We start from the raw sequence: 16,981 nt of genomic DNA, 5'->3' as shown, positions 1-16,981 counted from the left end.
ATCCCTTTTCCCGACTCTCTAATCGGTGCCTGCAAGAGGAACTGGGAAAAACATCTCTGTTTCTTCCCTTAAACAAAACCTTCCCCCTTTCCCTTGGTAACAGCAGGGAGGCTCGCAGCAGCAGGACACGGCACGCAGCACGGGTTTCCTAACCCGATGCCCCTTTCGCAGCGCGGTAGGAAAACGAGCACGGATCTGCACGGGACAATGTGCGAGTGGCCATCCAGGAACACACTCCTGATGGAAGGAGGGTGGTAGAGCAATCAGCAGATCCCGGCACCCAATTTTTTTTCCTCCGATCCAAGTCAGCATGCTGGCTGAAGGAAGGACATCCTGTGATGATGGCATACAATGTCCTGTTTGTTTATTATTAAGAGCATTCCTGCTTCTCATTACAAAACAACCAGATGCCTTACTTCCTTCAGTGGTCCTGTCTCTTCAGCAAGGCGTCCTCGGGCTCAGAGGAACGGTGATGCACAATTCCATTTATAGCCATGCTTCACTGTGAGCAACTCTACCACTTTTCCTTCTCACACATCTGCAAGCATATTTCTCGTCACTTGCCTGGAACTTTACGTGACAGATAGTTTCACATTCTTCTTCTAAACATACATGCCCTTGTATTCTAGGGTGATCTCGGTGTTACGTATTTCTTCACAGGAAAAAGGGAGAAGGGGGGGCGGGAAGCAGGTTTATGCAATCGGGTGCCTGTCTGTCTCTCTGACAGGCGTACACAAACCCCTTTCCCTTAACCTGCTTCTCCTCCCACTGATAAAAAGACTTGTGGAAAGGATTACTTGCCATTTTGGGCCTGCGATGCTGAGAATAGCATATCTGTGTAAAGACCTTCCGTGCGCGCTAACGCGGCAGGCTCGTGGCAGCAGACCTAAGTAGGGCAACTGCTGGCAAGTGAGTGTCCTGGCTTAACTGCCACCACAGCGTAATTCCACGGGAGAGGTGGCCCGACCACTGGGGCCGAAGGATATAAGTGTAATTGGATATACCCTGTAAAACCGAGGCACATCCAAAATGAGGTCTAGGAAGGCTCTGAAGTAGGAAGAACCATTCATTAAAGGAGAGAAATCCGGCCTACTTGATTGGGTTAATTAACTGATGCTGAGTCACACTGCATAGAACAGAAAAACAATGTAGTCATACTGAAGGTGATTATTTTACCGAAAAATAGTCTCACTCCGAGAGGCAGCTGTTTCAGAGCTTTTCACTTCCCTGTTAGCTTGCAAGTAAAATAAAAAAAAAAGCCGGCGGCAGGGGGGGGGGAGGCGGACCAGAAGAAAGGGTTGATGTTTTTCCTTCACAGACTGATCTTCTTAATGTGAAGGAGAGCAGGGGAAAAAAAGCAAATCTGCTTTTCAAGGAACTGAGAATGCTTTTGGAAAACAAGAGGAAGCAGAGATTAGATTAGATCACATCAGATGAAGTGAAATATTCATCAGGAGGATGCCAATATCCCAGGTCAGTGCAGCTCTATCCCAGGAGCCTGGGGAGGTGAGTACAGCCTATGAAGCCTATGGAAGCTATGAAGCTCTGTGGCACTGAGGCTATCCTGAAATTAGCTACAGGTGTCTCAGTGAAGCTGAGCCCAGAACTACCTTAGCACAGAAGGGGTTTTGCTGATGTGCAGATCCAGCCTAACAGTGTCTGATCTGGAATAAAACTAAGTTTATCAAGAAAAAGAGACAGAAACAAATTGTTAAGAGTGTGTACTAAAGCAGGAATCACAGAGGAAACTCTGCCATTAAAGAAATATATAGACTGACCTTCTGACCTTCCTCCTTAAGAGAGAAACATAAAAAGACGCCGTGTTCAACCAGAAGTTTTCTGCTCTTTTATAGAAATCGTTTGTACCAGTAGCTGCTATTGTCTGGAATATGCAGTCTCAAAGCGTTGCTCATTTCAAAAAGAACATTTTTAGTCATATTTTAATTTTTTCCTTCTCGCTCATAGAAAACCTCAATTACTGTATTAATCAGCATTTCTCAGGCAGCTCTCCCTGCAGCAGCTTTCAGCCTGGCAACAAATCATGAATGGCCCTAACAGCTCTGATCTCAGAAATCCCCATCCATTTCCTTTGATGCTATCACCACTTCAGCTCAACAACAAGCCTGTGCAACTCAGCCTCAGCTGCCACTGCTGCTGTTCTCCCTGCGCCTGCTGTAATTGTAAGGGGAAGAAGGAGGGAAGGGAGCTGGCTCTAATAGATGAAATTTCTTTAAAAAGTTGGAGGGGAGATAAAATGCACACAAGAGATTAAAGGAGAGTCTCATTTTCACATCCTCCCCTTCCCCAAACAAGGTCAGTGGCAGATTGACCACATCAAGAGTAACTACCAGACCCACCCCCATTTCCCACTTCCTGCATGTAGGCATCCTTGTGCTGGTAAACATTTGCGGACCAGTTGTGGTCATTATTGGAGAAGGTACATGATGTAGTTGCACGACTGCACATCTTTTAAAAGCCAACTGAGAAATCAAACTCTAAGAAGAACTTGCTTTCAAGTTCTGATATGCACTCATGTTTCGGGGCCACATTTTTGAAAACAGGTTGCTGTCAGATTCAAGGGAGAGACCCAGCGCACTTTAGTGACTGTGCCACAGGAAAAGTTACACTTTATTGTAAAAGAGAAGCTGTCTTCTCTTCAGATTGGCCTGACCTTTGCAAAACCTGCCTATGGGCTTCAGATATGATCTCAGAGGCTTTGTATGCCCTAGACAACTTCAGCTGGTATTGCCTACAAGGAGAGAAATTAAAATTGCACTTGAATCTACAAGAAGCTTTTTGCAAGGGCATTTGGGGTGGTGTGTGCTATAGCCAGGAGGCTTTTGAATTAACACATGCAGCTTTCAGGGACTGCCTTTAATTACAGAGCACCCTGGTCATTGCCTCGTAGCACTTCCAAATGCCAAACGTTTATTTTTGTCTTGGCTGTGCAATACCAAGAGCAGATCTTTTGGCTGCACTCTCAGCTACTGCCTAGTGCAAGCCTTAACTCACTTTTGGTTTCAGTTGTTTTATCCTCTCAAGAAATTTTCCTTAAAAAGAGAAAAAAAGGAGTAATACTAAAATACCATATCCCTTTTTGTTTCCCACTAGGCCTTATTAAAATACTGCTCAGATGACGTATGAATAAGCCAAAACAATTCTCCTCCAATGGAATAAAAACATTCTCACAGCGCACAGAAGCAAGAACTAAGCTTCAGCCTTTTCCTCTTGTTGAGGTTTGAGTTTGAGGAGAAGGAGCTGAAGGTGTCTGGGCCTGCTATCAGGAGAGCAAGAAGGCTTTGTGACAAGATGGACCACAGATGTTCTGTTCTTGGCTACCATCAGCCTTCCCATCACACTTCTGAGCAATGGTGGTCTTGGGAGAGGTAGGGATACAGCCAAGAGCCCCTACAAGAACACTTTTATTGTCTTTGCATGTTTCTACCAACACAAGTTTATACTGGACAAGAAAACTTGACTACAAATTCAACCTTTCATGTCCCAGCCCTGGAGTTTTGAATATTCTGTCCATTTTAACTGAGTCAGAGGAAAAACGAATGACAGCTGGCCAACCCATTCCAACTACTTTAACTACTTTCCAACCTTACTGGTGACAAGAGGACTGAAAAAAAAATGTGCTTTGGAAAATTTTCATTTAAAATAGGCTGATTTCCAGATTGCCATGGAGGAGGAATGAGATGGTATACATATATTAGAAGGCTCAGTCTTGTGAATACTTCAGATATCAGCCCCCATAACAAGCTCACAACAAGCTGAAATAATGAAGTCACCTCAGAATAAATTGCATTATTTCAGCTTTCATGTCTCTTCCCAGCTTGGCAGTCATGACACGTTTTGGGGTATTCTCTCCTCAGCCTGCCTGGTAAGACACATGAACAATGGTGAAACTTCAGGCTGTGCTCCTGCGCAATTCAGTTTTCATGTCAGACACTCTCTGGGCTGCCCAGTCTCCTGGAGCTGATGAACACAGCAGAAGGAGGGCAAGAGCCATGGGTGGAACTATGCCACTTTTCTCAGACAAAGAGCTGGCCACAGAGCGCATTTCAAAACAGATTAACAAAAACAACAGCTACACACCATGACAAAGTGCATGTGGTGGAAATGAAAATATTTACCCACAGATTATCACAGATCCAGCAATGTGACTACTGTGCACTGACGACCAAAGGATCCAAAATAGTGACTGTATGTTTAAAGGTGATTAGGGAATCTGGAAGGGTTGGTCTGTAGGACCACTTTTTAAGCTTCTAAGAGTACAGTTGTCATTTCTCCACCTCTCCTACCCCAGGGTGGTGAAATAACAGTCTTTTCATACCTGTGTGTTGGCTGGGGGAGGGAAGAATTCCTCTGCTATTAAACACAACTTCTCATTAAATAGTTGACACCTTATCCTTCTTTAAATGTTGTAATGTTTACTTTGCAAAACCCAGGAAAGCTTTTAAAATAAAGATAGCAGAGAGATTCTTAAGCCGGGTGTCCTTGCTTATCTGCTCTTTATCAACCAGCTATTGTTTCTGGAGGAGCTCGTTGGGGAAGGTGGAGCAAAGGGGGTTAATGTTCAATAGGTATCTATCAGTTCCCCTGAAGGAATAGTGCTGCTGACAGAAGAGCAACACTGGGCTCTCAGCTACTTCCTGCAAATGTGACAAACCAGAGTGAGGGAAAAAAAAACAAAACAACTGAGGGCTGCAGCTACTTCTCCTCTCTCTCTCTTTTTTTTTCCCCTCCGTCTCCCAGAACAACTAGTTTTAAGAAATACATTGTCCTTAGGAGAGATAATCCCACAATAGAGAGTCCATTAGAGGTATTAAAGCATTGGCAGCGCCTGATCTACAAGAAGGGCTCTGTCCTGACAATAGACAATTAAAGCTGATAAATCTGCACTACTTGTTGCCGTTCTAATTCCTCGTAATTGTATGCTACTTGTCCCTGCCTCCTGCGTCCAGGGATGAAGCATGCTTCTTTAATCTCCAGAGTACCTGACCTAGTTCCTATGTGGTCTTTTCAGGACCTGTTTTCTTCCCATCTGGACTTCTTCCCTCCTACTCTCCTTCCCTGCTTCTCTGCCCTAAGCATTAAGAAGAGGTTACGATAGAGGGCACAGAAAACACCAGAGCACAGCACCCGGATCAATAATTCTGGAGCCCCAGACAATGCACTAATCTGCAATAACAGCTAATCATGGTCAATTTGGCACACCAGTGATTAAACTGTACTTTTCATTAGGCTCAACAAGTAGAGCAGACGCACACTGACAATTCAAATTGCCCTATCAGTAAGAGCTGCCAACTCATGTGCACTTCTGCATTTGTAGCTGCTGCATCACTAGACTTGCCAGACTAGGTGCTTTGTGGGGGCTTACCTGTTTTCTTTTGATATTTTACAAACTGGGACTCTTAGCTGTGTTTTCTATAGAAAGTAAGCCCCTGCTTCATTCCACTGCCACAAGTTCTCTTACTTAAAGGGCTCTGTGGGTGAAACTGTGATATGCAGGATGCTAAAAAATTATCATCACAATTACATTTCCCTCCTGATCCTAACAAAATTCTTGGGTTTATTTTATATCTCAAAGATATTTGGTGGTTTTATCAATTTTTTTTTAATTTTATTGAATAAATCTTGGAAGCCTGCTGGTGACAGAGCAGAAGCATGAAAATGTGCATCACAGGATTCAGAAGATTGAAAGCAAGTAAAAATTACTTTGGATCTACTAATTTTTCAAACCAAACTGCGCAGCCAACCTCACAAGTATTTGGAGACTCAAGAAGGGTTTGAATTTTTTTGCTTTTCACCCCTGAAGTTATGAACAAGCCACTACTGTGCCCACCTTAGAAATCTACACAGTTAGTTATTACCCTCTACATGTAATTTTGAAACTGACCTTCCTGTCACCCTCATAGAATAGTTTCTTTCGACAACAGTTTATTCTGGTTGCAGTCACACCTAACGAACCCATTTTGCAAACTGCCCTGAAAGTCTCACCCAGGAGTTTACCACAATCTTTCTCTAAAGCACAGCACCGAATTCCAGGACTCCTAGAGACCAATCCCACACACTCAGAGGTCTCCTTCTGTTTAACTTTAGCTTATCATCCTTGTAGTAACTTGAATAAGTGTTAAAACTGCACTTCAAGTTGCTCTTAGGAAAAAAAAAAAAAAAAAAAAAAAAGCGGGCTTGGAAGATGTCAAACGAAAGCAGGAAATGTCTATTCTACTATTAATATTAATGAATCCCTAATGCATTTGCAACCCACTTGAGGTTAAATCAGTAGAGTTCTTCTTCTGACAGCTATTCCTCATCAAACTACCACTGCTGAAGATGTTGATGCTTTCCCTTTTGCTCTGTAATCTTTAAACCAAGTTTAAATCACACTAGAGTCTACCACAAAATAATGTATTTTATCCTAAGTGAACACAAAGCCCTGGAGACAGCGGTTTAAAACAGCACACATGTCCGTTCAATTTATCATTTTAAGATAGGAAGCTGCCGCAACAAACAAAACACCTCCTTGAAAGTGGGACAGCAGCAGATTGCGGTGCAGAAAGCTCTGGGATCTTTTGTTTTCCTGGAGAGCAACAACACGGCTTTGCAGAGAAAGACAACAGCCTCCCCTTGCTGAAATCTAAATCAGTTCATATAGAAAAGCCTGCCAACTGCTAGTTAGATGGTAGCAAAATATTGCAGATAATTCACTTTTCACGATAAAGCAGAAACAAGCAGGCATGCAGCACCCAGCAGGGGCTCAACTGATAAAACGGTGTCAAACTCAAACCATTTGTCAATTGGGAGGGAAGAGAGCAAGCTGAAAGATGGACTCAGGAAGTAGATTTATCTAGTGCGACACATTAACTAGTATAAATACTAGGGAAAAAGTAAACACATTTACCCAGCAGTATCTCTAGCCAGCACAGAAAAGGCTTCTGAGCCTCAGACTCACGCTGGCCATCTAACCACTCAGCTGTCAGCTAAAACAGCAGTAGCATTTTTCTTCTTGCGCAGGATCGCAGTGACATTTAATTCACGGCACTAAAAGGTTTTATTAAAAGTGTGCATTGTAATTAACCAAAACAAAAGTGTGACTCGTGTGCTGTTCTAGTCTCCTCCCTCCACCCAGTAGCCAAACCAATAAAACCACCTTGGCAGCAAACAAGTCAGGTAACATACCCCGGAGAGGAGAACAGAACAGATTTGTTACAGGACCATTCACTTGGCGGCTGGCTTGTTCAAAACTGCCTTATCAGAAACTTCTGTGCCGGAGGCTCCCGAGGCAATGGAGGGGGCTGACAATGCGGGTCAGGCACAGTAATTCGCCAACAGCGTAATGTGGGGCACATAAACAAACTGGAATAATGCAGGGCAGGAGGGCTCTTTGGATGTGTGCTTTCCATCGGAAAGTACAAACAAACAACACGGTCTGTGCACGGCACATCTCTGCTACAGTCACTGGGGAGAAGGAAAACATTTCAAAGGGCTTTAAGAGCAATCCACAGCTACGTGGCTACCTGTAATATCAAAGAATAGTGCAGCATATCAGCAAACCATTTTAACACTCTGTCTAATGCAGACCTCAAAGACTAACAGCAAAGTAAGCAATCTGCATCTCCCTCCCCCCGTCCCCCTCCAAAAAAAAGGAGCTAGTTCATAAAGAAAACTACAGGACAGTTCTTTGTTCAGCTGTACCTTCATGTGTCCACACAGCACAGGTTCCCCACCTCCAGCTTATGCATCCCAGGGTTTTAGTCCATATGGGAAGTCTGTCATTCGCTCTCACACTCTCTCACACACACGCATGCTCACGCTCTCCACACCACACCCGCACTCCTGCTCCCCAACACACACTGCCTGAAACTGCTCTGAGGATTTTAGAATTTCCTCTCGCTAGCAGATTCCTCCCTCCCCTCGCATCCACTCCACCCCGTTCTGTAATTAGGCTTAACAAGAGCAATTAACAAAACAAACTCCTCTCCGCCTGGTGGCCTGATAATTCTGATTGTCATAATGTATTAAGATGTGTAAGCCAGTTTAAAATAAAGGTAAATTACAGCATTGCACAAGGGCCATTTTGCACCTATTTCTACTGCTTTTATCATAGGGATAATGAACGTTCAGCCACGCCTTTAATTTAAAACATAAAACACCAAAACTCACATCTGAACAGCAGAACTCAAAATTAATACTTTTGAACCAACAAGAGTATTTTGATTTTTTTTCCTAGTTTGCTAGAGGGCAGCTCCCTTCTCCTACGCACAGCAAACTCCTTAGAAAGATTTTTATTTATGATGCTACTTTGTCATCCTAAACATCCAGGATGTAAAATCAAGTTTTAATGCATCTTCTGGCTTTACACGAATAAACGGATTGGAATTGCTCCTTTTGCCCTGCCTGGTGTCTAATGGCATGATACAGGAGACCCAAGCCCCAACATTTTTCTGATGGTTTGTCTGTCCACTTTTAAATCACTTTCCTTCAGCAAGGAAATCACATAACTTCAGTGTCAGAATCATAAAAAGAACCAATTGAGGACTAACTGATTTCAGGTGGTCAGTGGAAAAACTTTGATGTTCTTTGATTTCAGTGAGCTATGGGTACAACAGGCAGAGAAAATTTACAGACAGCCTGAATTCGGCCGGAAAACATATCTAGTTCTTGTTCTGCTTATACACTCCGTGAGTTTGCAATTAAAACTATCAACATAAAATGAGTAAACACACAAAAATCATAGGCACACAGAAGACCCAAAAATAAAACTGGTTTGATATGTGACAGGGATTTGGGTTCGTGTGAACTGAAAAAACCATTCTGTTCCCTCAGTTGCGTACAGACTGATTCACAATACCATCTGCCATCTAACCACAAACAATTAAAAAAAATACAAAAAAAGAAAGGAAAAAGAAGGCTTGTGTTGCTAGTATATTGTTGGAATCGTGCAGTTTCTGATAAGCTAGTTGTGTTTTCCCAAGTCAATGATTTCATCTCTGCTGGGTGTCAACATTTACACAAGAATAATTTGGGGGGTCAGAAAGACATCAGCAAATGAGATTTCAAAAGGTTTCATAACAGCACAGATTGCTCAAACCCAGGGAAAGGAGGGTTCCAGAAGTTCACTCTTCTGCTTCTTCATTCCTCCTTCCCTGAAGCTGAGTCAAAGTTCTGTAAAAACCTACAGCCAACCATCAGATTTGCAAGACAACAGACTCACATAAAAAAACCTCAAGCTTTGCAGTGAGACAAACACTCCAAAATGTCAGTAAATTGAGACCTATTATGGTGCAAAGTCAGGCATTCTTTCAATTGGTAGGAGATGCCAGGAGATCTAAGATTGTGTACAGAAACTCTGTTCTGCAGTCTTGGCATAGGATGCACCATCTTTTTCTCCATCTCATTCGGTGTTTAGCAAGAAGAGTGCTGACTAGAAGAGCCGTTTTTTCCAGATTTTTTTTCTCTCTCCTTTCTCCTTGAAAGGCCCAGTGCCTTACTTTAACCACAGCATCAAATGAAGACAACCAATTTTGTCTTGTGTTTTTCCACTTTGCTCATCAGAACAGCAGCACTTGAACACTTCACAAACATCAAATAATGACTAATCTGATTTTCACAATACCTCCCCCATATGTTGATGAAGGTATTATTGCTATTCTCACTCTGCAGAAGGGGTATGGAGACACAATGACATTAACATCAAAAGCATACATTACTTTTGGGATGCAGAGCAGCTGATTTACTCAGCACAGTGCATTATTTTATATGTTCAAAGCATTTCTCTTCCTGGCATCTGTGATGGCTCTGTGTTTTGCAGGGCTTCACATCAGGCGCCCAGGAAGATGTCAAAATTATTGCCCACCTGCAAAAGGCTTTGCTGAGGTGAACTGGCCTGAATCTTATTCCAAATCACAGGTAGGAATAATACCTAGTTCTTCATAGGAGAGCTCACTTGCTCTAAGGAGAGCAGCACTTCTTTCTACCATGACCATCTTCCGTCCTTACCCAGCAGCAAATGAGATGGCGGGAAGAGTGTCTTAAAGATAACATTTTATTACACCACCCCAATTCATCTCCCCTAGCAAGCTTGTCTTATGCCTGAATGAGACAAGTAGCCAGTTAACAGTAATTAAATGAGTAATTAAAGACTGTATCATAATGCATAAGAGGATCAAATTGGAGTTAGGCAAACAACCTTAAACTCTGGAGAACTTGAATTTGCAATTTTAGTAAGGTTTTTCTACAGCTTTTATGCTGATTTTTGAGACTGCAAATAGAAAAAGCAGAGATGTCATGACCTGGTACTACTCTGATGCCTACACAGATCAAGAGCAGAGCTGAGGCATTCTGATCTGCCACAGGCAGACCTCGTCAGGGACACTGGCAGATGTGGCTCAGAGCAACCATCTGGTTGTTTTTGGCAAGGTTGGCACAAGCATTGTAAGGTACAGGACACTTTAGGGGATGGGTTTCATCAGGTGATAGGATGGCAGCAGAGGAATGACTGCTTTCAGGCATCTTGATCTCATGCCAGGTGTGGTGTGGAGTTTGTTCTTCCTCTTCCAGCGCTTGACTCAGACTTCTGATTGGTTTCCTTGCCCAGCAAGTCCTCAGCTTGTTCCTCCTGACCCCTCTTGTAGTTTCCCTTTCCAGTTGCTCACATGTACCACTCCCACACCCAGGCTCCTGTGTGCCAAGTCGTCTCATCAAGCCAGTTTCAGTCCCTCCTGGTTCCTCCTCTGCGCTGCACTTCTTTCCTGCCTACTTTAGGCAAGCATGACGTGCTCTCCATTGCTCTCCATTGCTCTCCATCCCCATGTGCCCCTTCCCCCTGACCAGCAGGCCTGGCCTCCACAGCCCCCTCATCATGAGGTGCAGTCCAGCCTGCAGGCATCTCCTGGAGCTCCTGTGCAGGCACGTAGCCCTGAGCCCAGTCACACATTGAGCAGACATGGTGTCAGGCCAACTGGAGCTCCTGTGACTATGTTAGTGTGGCACTGAGCCCGAGCTAATAAGCCCTGGTGAGAAGCCGGATATATTAGCTTGGGCTTAGCACTGTGCTAATGCAGTCAGGCAGCTTTTGGATCAGAGCTGGCTTACATCCCACCCGCTTTTTACACCAAGCTTGCTCGTCTTTGTCTACAATAACCCATAAAGATAAATCCCCTGGTCTTGTACTAACCTTACTCTCAGTTTCCCTCTTCCCTGACACTGCTGATCTCCAGGCATAGTCTCTCCTCCTTCATAATCCCTTCCAGGTTCAGCTCTTGTCCACAGGCTTTTAAAAACAGTTCCTTCTGGTGACTCTCTGACCTCAGGACAGCTTGCAATGAGCATGTGCTGAACATGCTCATGAACATGAACTCTCCTGCTCTCAGTTCTGGTGTTCCATTCTAGACCCAAGAGTGTTCGCCCATTGAAGGGAGCTGTGATGCCCTCCAGCAGCTCCTAGCAGAGCTGCTCTGCCAATCCTCTAGGCTGGCTCCTAGCTCAAAAGCAATTCTCCTGGGTGTGGGAGTCAGAGATACAGGTGGGGACATTACCAGAGTGTGTTCTGGTCTTGCTCAGGCAGAGACCAAAGCAAATGAAGCACACATGCAGATCCATGAGCTGGGAAGTTCTCCTGGCAGAGGGGATGGCATCTGAGCATCCCAGACAATGACAGTCACCGCTCACCCCTGCCACATATGCTGCCCTTTCTCAAGCCACTGAACCTGTCATTCAAACTTTGCTCCAAAAAATGGGGGCTGTCATGGTGGAGATTCCTTTTCAACAGAAAAGTCATCACACTCCTAATGTTAGCAATACAATTTTTGTAATAGCCAAATTCTTGGAAATGACAGAATAGTTTCTGGGATTTTCTGTAGGAAAAGAAAATGCAAGAAACACCTGAGGCATACGTTAAGAATTTGGTAGATTTATGAGAACCTTAAAGTGAGATCTCCTAATGCAAATTGTCTGTCTATCTTAGCAATTGGTGATGCTAGCAGAGTACTAGATATAGTTCCCTGAGATTTATTTTAGGGACATGTTGTTGAAAACTCTCCTTTGTATGAGAATGAGAATAATGCCATCAGACACAAGCCACATACAAAGAATGTGCATAGATTTAAACCTTTTTCCTTGGTCTGCTGTTCCTCTTTCAGCCACCCGTGCCAATGCACTAGATCTTTATTACTTATACAATGTGGCAAGGTTTGACAGAGACAGAGAAGATGCTCCTATTCCAGCAAGTTTATACAATTTTCTCCTTTTCTTGTGCTAAATAAATCCTAATGGGCAATGCAGGCAATGGAATGCTGAGACTCCTAATTTTCATCACTGTTGAGATTAGAAAAGTAAACAAGTGACTATGTAATTGCAGTAGCTTACTGTAGTAAAACCAGATCCTTAAATGACTAATCTCATCACCAAATAATAATAGAAAAATTTTTTTGAAAGAATAAGTTTGCACCAGTCTTTCTCAGCACATCCCTCTCATTTAAAACTATAAGCACTCTGTGCACACGAATCAGGCAACAGGGAGCAAGGGAAGCTTGCAATCAGACCTAATGTCTTCCCTTCCTCTCAGCCCCCAGAGCAGGACAGCCACTTCCTTTCTACGAACGCTTTGCTCAGATCTGTACGCAAGACAGGCCACATCTTCCGGGGAGGCTCAAAGTCTTTGCAGACGCACAGTTGCCTTCAAAGCATCACTGGAAATCTGTGTGGGAAGACTCTAAAATATTAAAACCATCCTATACTCTTTTCTTCTAAGCCAACAACAAACCCCCTCTAAACTTATCTGTCACCTCGCTGCTCAGCTTATTCTGGGCTGCAGAATAAACTTTCTGACTACTGGAAAAGATACACAAATGCATAAGCTACACCACATGTGCAAAGGAAAACAAATAGAGAAAATGTGTATGCCCCTTTCAGGAAGACAGTTCTTTTCCAGAATGTTAAAATTATGTACAAGCATTTCCCCTATTACAAAAAGCAGGCAAAAAGAAGGCTGGTGTGAAAAAAATGCACTTCCAAATGTAGTTAGTTTATCAGTCCTAAATCCAAACTGACTCACCTTTTAGATCAATACTTCATTGTCATCTCACCTGATTTTCTTCTTCCACAAGTGAACACTTGCCCTCTAGCAGATTCATAAGTCATTTAAGCCATTGCCTTCAGTTTTAAGAAATCCTCATCTGAAAGTTTGCTGTGGCACTTGTAACCACAGCCCAGCAGCAAGCAGGACGCGATGCTTCTCCTCCTCGCGCAGTGCTCGGGCAGCCAGCCCGTGCTTACTGACTACAGACCAGATTTTCATGTTTTCTGTTTCCCCATTTCTACCCTGAGAGCTGGCCTGTGCAGCAGGATGGCTTTTAGAGACACATCCTTCATACCCTCTCCTTGCTGCCAGATGTCCTCTGCAGCCAGTTCATTGCTTTCATTTCGTATTTCACAATAGCTTAGAAATTTTAATAAAAATTCCCAGGCTACTACTCCTGAAAAAAAAGTTATTATACTTAAAGAAGGTGGAGAGGCCAGAAGAGCTGATCTCAGTTAAATCTTCTGAATTTCTCTAATTTGACATTTCTTTCTGACTCTCAAATCCAGGCTGCTGACAATCCTTTATATATTTATCCCTTTGAAATATGGCCAAGCTGACAAGGTGTGGGGCAGTACAATATTGATGCTATTCCCTGAAATACCTGGCACATTTGCACTGTACTATCACAACTCACTGTGCAGAGAGAAGAGGGCACTAACAGACCTTCAGAGGCTCCTGATCAGTTTCTGTGGATGGATGCTCTGACCCCACAGATAATGATGAGGATGAAGCAATTGGTTTAAATCTGGCAAGGAAATAAAGACAAACAGGTACCAGAAAATCAGTGCACATAGTGGCTACTGAAAACAGGCAAGGCACAGGGATTTTTTTTTCTCATTAATTTACATAAAAATAAATTTGACTTTTGTAGATTTGATGTGATTTTGCAAATCACCACATCGAAGACATCTAAACAAAGGCCATCTGCATGTTTATAAACATGTACAAGTGTTTAAGGGACGCAATATGTTAAAAAAAGTCAACAATAATGGTTAGTCTATGCTTCCAATTATATTCTTTCTTCAATTAGTCTTGAAGAAACTAACACCTCTATTAATCATTTCAATTAACTCCACGCACCACATGACATCCGCACCAGCAGCCCATATGTTGCGTTCCAATCACCCAAATATTAAAGCCTTTTTAATTGATTGATCTAAAGAACATTCAACAGGCTCAAGGTGGCAGCCAGCCAGGAAATCCCAAAAGAAGATGACAAAAAGGTGGGGGTGCTAAACCAGCTTCCCAATTTGTTTTTCCTCTTCCTCCAGGGTTCACTAAGTTAATCCAATCACAGCCCATAAAGCCCCTTTTTAATAAAATAAATAAATAGATAAGAGAACACACATGTTGGCTTTCCCCCAGAGAAGCCCCCTCCGCTAAAGCTGGAGAGCCATCCTGTTAAGAAAGTGCCGCATAGGAGGGTGCATTTTTTATCCAGCAGAAATATTTAGCTTGGCTGCCCGCCAGGGAATGCTGAAAGAATAGACTGAATTAGGGGATTTACCTTCCACGTGTTTGGCACGCGTCATTAGAGGCTCTGAAGAGCTTGCCTCTCGCTCTCTCACTCTCTGTTTTTACTCCCCCCCACCAGAGCTTTGATGCAGAGAATAAAGTATGAGCTATAAGAGTGCTTGATGTGTTGCAGTTCTAAATGTTGGCGCGGTGGCTTTTGTGCTGTCAAAGAAAACCGATGCCCAGTTGTTTCTGAAGGTTTTAATTTTTTAAAAAATTCCAGTCAGGTATGGGGTGATGCATTTTTAAAGCATTTGCTTTAGCACAGAAAAAAAAAAAAAAAAGAGCCTGTTATTTTTCTTTCTTTTCCTGACAACAATAACAATAAAAAGTTTTTGAAGTTTTCTGTAGACAGATTCAAACTTGGAGAAAGTGGCTTAAAAGTAAATTCCATAAGTGCAACTTCAACCACAGAACATTTTAGGAGCTTGTTTGAAAGGTTAGTTTTGTAACAATAACCCATGAATTGCTCTGTCATTTGACTTTTATATGCTGTCACGTGGACTTATGTTATTTTAAAAAATATTTCTTTACCTAAGTACTTTGGTCTTGCAAAAACATATTAAGATCTATAACCAGAACATATTAGTAGAGGTGGTTAGTCTATACCTCAAGTAACTTGAGCACCTTCTCAGAACTTGCAATTTGTGAAAGGAAAGGCTATGTTTCAAGTTAGACACTGCCCCCTTAACTTAGGGAATAGAAAAAAAAAAAAAAAAAGGACAAGGAAAACAAACCCTACAGTTTCCAGATAAATAAAAGCACGGAGGTCCTTAAACCGAGTAAATGCAAATGTTTGTGTCTGGCACAGGTGCCAGAGCTGTTTACAGGGCAGAGCCTTGCAGATCAACTCGCAGTGCCACTGACACCCTCAGAGCACTGGAGGAGCCCTGCTGCAGCTGCCTCTGCTGTGCTATCTCAGCACAGTATCAGATAAATACAGGCCCTGTTCACTCACAGTTTTTATTGCTATCAATTAAAACAAATCAGTTTAGAAGCTGCTTGCTGACATGCTTACTCAAAGCAAGAGTCAAGCAGAGATTCTGAACTACAGTACTGTCTGTATCTTTATCCTATTTTCACTTGCAAAAAAATCTGGGTCTGACTTCAGCTAATTCATGCCACCAGATGACAGATCACACATGAATTTTCATCTCTCTTTCAGTAAAACTAGTTCACTGGGCCTTGCATATCAGGAGATCCTGTGGGCTGCAGAAAAGCATCTTAAGGAATGGATACTAGCCCTCAGATGAAAATACAAGATATTAACATCAACATCCAACATCTGAAGTGTGCTGGGGACCATTTCCTTGCTGAAGGTAAAACACCTCAGATGTAGGAGCACCTTAGCTTAAGGGCAGACCCATAGTTTATCACTTCTTAAGTAAATCATTCATAATTCATAGCCAGGTTGAAAACCACACAAATAATGAGCTCTCAGTATTACTCAGCGGAAAGTGAGAACTGAAGTTTTCCACCTAAACCCGTAAAGGCTAACAAGTTCAGACATGGTTTTGTGAGCTCCTTCCTGGACCCCACGTTTTTAATTCAATTTAAGGAAAGCTAGGCAGCCACTTCCCCCCTGTCTTTGAAGTAGAGATGTTAACATCCGTGCTAATAATACAAACTACCCCTTCTTTTATCAAAGGCTTCAGCAATTGCAAAGGTTTTCTTTTCATCACAAAGTAAAACTGCAAAGTAAAGCTGCCTAGCTCTGCTGCTAGCAGGGCAGGTTTGGCTCTGTACACTGCACAGATGCCAGCCAGTGCCCAAAGCACTGCTTTATCAATTCATAGAATTGTTTCAGTTACAAAAGACCCTTAAAATCATGTAGACCTTAAAGATCACTCCAACCATGAGTTCAGCACTGCCAAGTCCACTGCTAAGCCATGTTTCTAAGTGCCACAGCTACGTGGCTTTTAAATACCTCCCCCTAGGATGGTGACTCCACCACTTCTCTGGGCAGCCTGTTTCACTGCTTGACAGCCCTTTCCGTGAAGAAACATTTACTAATGTATCCAGTCAGAATTGCCCTTCATGCCAGAAGCTGTTTCCTCTTGTCAGAGAGAACAACTAAGTCCTCACTGAACTTCCTTTTCTCCAGGCTAAACCACTCCAGCTCCCTCAGGTGCTCCTCAAAGGACTTTTGCTGCAGATCCTTCACCAGGTTTGCTGTCTTTCTCTGGACTCTGGCACCTCCATGTCCTTGTAGTGAGGGGCCCAGAGCTGGACACAGTGTTTGAGGTACAGCCTCCCCAGTGCTGAATACAGGGTCCTGGTCACTGGCCAGGTCCTGCTGACCACACTGTGGTGGATCCAAGCCAGGATGCCACTGGGTTTCTTGGCCTCCTGGGCACAGGCTGGCTCATGTTCACTCAC

The 16,981-nt window shown here is 43.1% G+C and overlaps 1 protein-coding gene across 1 annotated transcript in view; it reads right to left on the bottom strand.

The window, feature by feature from the left end:
- PRDM1 (PR/SET domain 1) overlaps window positions 1-16,981 on the bottom strand; it is a 100,748-nt gene that overhangs the window by 25,162 nt on the left and 58,605 nt on the right. The window lies entirely within an intron of this gene.

This window comes from Oenanthe melanoleuca, chromosome 3 (assembly GCF_029582105.1).
Source record: "Oenanthe melanoleuca isolate GR-GAL-2019-014 chromosome 3, OMel1.0, whole genome shotgun sequence".
Lineage (NCBI taxonomy): Eukaryota > Metazoa > Chordata > Aves > Passeriformes > Muscicapidae > Oenanthe > Oenanthe melanoleuca.
This window is presented reverse-complemented; position numbering and strand designations above follow the sequence as displayed.